The sequence below is a fragment of the Pelodiscus sinensis genome, chromosome 18 (assembly GCF_049634645.1).
Source record: "Pelodiscus sinensis isolate JC-2024 chromosome 18, ASM4963464v1, whole genome shotgun sequence".
Classification (NCBI taxonomy): Eukaryota; Metazoa; Chordata; order Testudines; family Trionychidae; genus Pelodiscus; species Pelodiscus sinensis.
This window is the reverse complement of record NC_134728.1, coordinates 5,729,919-5,734,580: the sequence shown is the minus strand read 5'-3', so window position 1 is coordinate 5,734,580 and position 4,662 is coordinate 5,729,919. Positions and strand designations below refer to the sequence as shown.

Sequence of the window (4,662 nt, the reverse complement as noted above, 5' to 3'; positions counted from 1 at the left end):
CGGCTCAGCTGATCGTCAGCAAAGCGTGGCAGTCAAGATGCAGATCGATCGACAGGGAACGCCTTTGTCGACCGCTCCTGTAAACCTCGTTTCACGAGACATAAGGGAGCGGTTGACAAAGGCATTTCCTGTCGACCGATCTGCGTCTTGACTGCCGCACTGTGCCGATGATCAGCTGAGCCGGCACAGCGCGGTGGCCATTTTTATTTTAATGAAGCCCGGGATATTTAAATCCCAGCTTCATTGACTATGTCGGTATGTCTAATTTACATGGTGACAGAGGCATGTAGTCTAGACATACCCTAGATGACTAATCCGGAGAGCCTAAGCGGTAATGTTCAATTAAGTGGCAAAACTAGACCATGTAGGTGGTCAGCTTAAGGTCACTTCAACAAAATTCAGATTGTTATAAATGTAACTGAAAACCGCTCTCTTTTGTCTAGATCTCAATTTTTCTTTCCACTGGAGTTAGGCTGTAGGAATTGGATCTGCCAAGGTTTTGCGTCTTTTGACTCACAGGAACCATTTAGATACTGTGGTCACGAGAGCCGTCTACTTACCTGGATATATTATAAAGGCACATTCCTTAAACTTCACACCCCTTGGGTAGCCAATCCTCCAATCCAGTGTTGGGCAAATACCAGCCTGTGGGCAGATCCGGTCTGCCAGGGCTAGTATTTACTGTGCTTCCACTGCTAGGGGAGAACACTGCTCCCATTGGCCCCGGATCGCCATTCCCAGCCAATGGGAGCTGCGATCTCCCGTACGTGTGGAGGTGCTGGGCAGAAATGGCCCAGCAGGGGCTAAACCGCTGCTGTTTTATTGCCTATCCGGCTCCACTCCCTAAGGTTGCAAATCACCCTCCACTCACCGACTTACAAACATGAGCGGCAAAAAGCCCAGGGCTAGCGCCTTAGTCAGTGGAGCGATGAGGATTGGCAGCTGTTGAGGGTGTGGTCTATAGCACCAGCCTTTCAGAGGGGCTGCTTGGAGCCCTGTGCAATTTAGGAGGGTTGGGGGGAAAGGCATTTGGCAAACACCTTGACACCCTACCCCCCCCTTTATTCTGCAGCAGCCAGGTGGTGACTTGCACGCTGGATGTTCTATCGCACTGGGGCAGGTCAGGAGGCCAGACCCATAATCACAACAGCGCCTTCTGGCCTTCAACTGTATGGACCGTGGTTCCAGAGTCCACAAGGCTGCTCAAAGCGGGGGAGGGGAGGAAGGGAGGCGCACAGGTTCCTGAGTGACATGGGCAGGGATCAGAGTCCAGTGTGATTGGCCTCCTGAGAACACAAGCTCAGAAGCATGAGCACTGAACACACACACACACACACACACACACACACACACACACACACACACACACACACACACACACACACGTTGTAACTTCATGGATGTCGAGGGCCAAAATCCACCCAGGAGTTCATCTGGTGGGTAAATTCACTTTGTGTGAGGAGCACAAGGTCTCGAGGTGACGCATGGGGAGATCACACTGTGGTTTCCTGTGAAACATCCAGAGGCAACTCCTGTTTCGCAGCCACCCCAGAGGGCAGCTGTCAGAGCCCAGGAAGCGCCACTGAGGCAAACCCCTCGGGGTAGCAAAGCAAGGTGAGCACATTACATGGCTCAGGGATGCTGTCCAAGATTCTGAGCAAGCCCAAACTCTCTGCCTCCAAACAATCAGATTTTAGGGACATCTGGGCCCACCGCACAGACTCTGAGCACCACAAGTGCTACCTAACATGAGTCCACTCCCCATCTACCGTGGAGCTGTGCTCCATGATGGGTCATTCCAGGCTGCTGCATAGGAATTGTGGGGAAGGGGGAACTGGTTGGTATGTAACCACGGATGTACACCAGCTGCTCCCCTACCTACCAGACAGCACAGCAAATGTGCCTTACTTTGGCCTGAAGCCATGACTGGCCTCTGGAGAAGATTAGGATTCGGCAATCGATATGTCAGCATTCGATTGAGCGGGTCTAGTAAAGACCCGCTCAAGCGAACGCCGAGGGCACCCTTGTCAATTCCGGAACTCCTACTCCTCGCACGGAGCCAGGGAAGTCAACAAGAGCATTATTCCATTGACCTTCCACTGTGAGGCCAGCGCCAAAGCTCAGCTTAAGGTACATTGACTCCAGCTACGTTTGTTACATAGCTGGAACTGCATGTCACAAGCAGAGCTTCGGCTGCAGGGTAAACGTGGCCTGAGAAACTGCTCTGCACACGTTCTCTTCATGAGCACCAGAGCCCGGAGAAAAGATTTTTTGAGTTTCACCAAGTGGCACTTTTCTTTCTTCTAGCAGAAAAGCAGGAATCAAAGGGACAGGAGGGAAGGAAGAGGTTCCAACCTATAGGGCAAAGGGACACATGCCACATGATCCCCTGGAATATGCATAAAATTCCTCCATCAACTCTGATGTCCTCCCTATGCTCTCCTCCACCCCCAATCTCCTTAACAATGTGCATCAGGCAGAAAATCCACCATCGCTCTGCTTCTTTAGGCATTTTAGCTGAAGCAGTCGGCCTCAGCACATGTCTCCCTGTCTGCTTTCAAGAACGGCTGCGTGCAGCTGTTGTTGGCTGAAAAAGAGAGGGAGTACGGGATTCCCTCTGACCTCTGTCCAGTCCCATGGCGCCAGCTCCTCAGATGGCCTAAATCAAAAGGCGACAGTAGCCAATTTACTGCAGCTGAGGATTTGCTCCAGATTCTTCATTTCTACCAGTGTAGGAGAAGTCAAAAGGCCACTTAGAGCCGCCTCTCCCCGCCCCACTTCCACGTTCAAAAGCCTACAGAACTATGTATGAAAGCTCGCTGTCACCGTGTTGGTCCCAGGACATTAGTGAGACAAGGTGTGTGGAGCAATGTCTTTTATCTGGCCAACTTCTGGGCCCACAAAAAACCTTGCTTTGCCCACCTTGTCAGACCAAGGAACAGCTGATAAACTCTCTCATTAAACTCCCGTCCCCTGTTCAAGCATTATTTGATTTTCGAACAACTTCCAAGTCCTAAAAGGGACATCACATCTGTTTTGGGTCCCTTCCCCTGTTCAAGAACAGGCCTAAAAAGAAGAGAAAAGAATATGCATATCTGTAAATGTTTATGAGCCTTGTACCGCAGGAAGGGGGAGGATACAAGGGCGAGAAAGAGAAGGAGAAAGGGACGATAAAAAGAACAGAGATAACAAGGAAGGACTCGAGGATGTTCGTAGCAAAAGCTATTTGCCCGTGAGTGTTGCAAGTTTTGGGCTGTCCTGGAATCACATGGGTATAAATTATAGCACCATGGAAAAGCACCTCCAAAGTAGGCTCCAAAAGCCGGTTACGTATTTCTTGCTCAGCTGCGGAGCACCTAGGAATAATAAATACACGCCACACTTTGCATTTGTGAATGCATCAAATACAGCACCGAGCATTCCCCACCCAGCACAGCCCCTCCTGGCTGTTAACTAGAGGGATGTGATGTTTAATGCTCCAAGGTTGTGCGTCAGGTCCCGTTACATGGCCGCTGTCAATGCATCTTCCAGCCAAAAGCCTTGGGAGATGAATGGAAACACAGACTTGGGTCCAACGTGCAGCGGTGGAAGGTTGGGGGGCGCCGGGTGGAGCGAAGACAATGCTTGTGACCTCCGACTCCGTATCCCGCAGGGGAGGAATATTCCCAGCGGATGGGGGGGTTTCTTCTCACTTGTTTCTTATGTGAATTGCAGGCTATGCCAGCCGCAGCTTCACAATCCCTGAAACGCATTTGTTCCGTTACAGAACAAGAGGTTTTTTTTAATTGAAATGGGAGATCAGGTTTTCCAACCCCTTGCTGACCCAGGTGGGCTGGGCAATGCGTTGCGATGGGGGATCCGCCGTGGAAGGGACAGCGCCGAGCAGGAAGACATGGGAGCAGTTTTAACTCAGCCCTGCTTTCCGAGCGTGGGCTCCGCGGGTGAGAAGCAGCCTCCGAGGAGCACGCGGCGGCCAGACGGTCTGCTGGCTGAACGCAGGGCAGCGCAGAGGCTCGCAGGCTGGGAGGGACACCTTTGGGGGCGGAGATGGTTCAGGAGCTCTACGCCGGCAGTGCGGAGAGTCAGGAACCAGCAGAAGCACAGCTGGCCGGGGGTGGAGTAGTACAGGAGGCATCACAGTGTGGGGGGGGAAACGTTGTTAATTGGCCGGCATGTCGGGGCCCTCTTGGAGTGGAGCAGAGCAGCTAGGAGGGGAGCAGTGTCAAGTGTAGATCACCTGAAATAACCTAGGGAGGAGGGAAAGAGACTAGGTGGATCGTAAGCACCTCGGGGCAGGGCTCATCTCTTTGTTCCAGGTTTGTACAGCACCTGGCACCAAGGGGCTGGAGCCTCTGGCTGTTATCGCAGTGCAACTGACAACTTGCCAGCTCCTGTCAAACAAAGCAAAGAGGCTCCAGAACCTTCTAATGTATCAGCTCCCCCTTCAGTCCTCTACCACAGCTGTTCCAGGACCTGGAGCCTGGTTTAACCCTCACCCTTCCCAAACACAGACCCCTGGCAGAGGAGAGCTCCCGGGTGGGTGGGAAACCTGTGTCCCCTTGGCCCTAGGGTACCGGACTGGCAGCACAGCGTAGGGGGTCCCTGTTTGTGTTCCATACATCAGGGTTTGGATGGGCTGCAGGTGCTCCTCTTAAACGGGGC

The 4,662-nt window shown here is 52.5% G+C and overlaps 1 protein-coding gene across 1 annotated transcript in view; it reads right to left on the bottom strand.

Moving 5' to 3' along the window:
- Window positions 1-277: 277 nt before the first annotated feature.
- The window catches only part of LOC102447528 (peroxidasin homolog), a 90,501-nt gene continuing 86,116 nt past the window's right edge, over window positions 278-4,662 (bottom strand). Inside the window, exon 23 of the mRNA XM_075901031.1 lies at window positions 278-4,247. The gene's annotated coding sequence lies outside the window, so the exon portion shown is untranslated. The remainder of the gene's footprint in view (window positions 4,248-4,662) is intronic.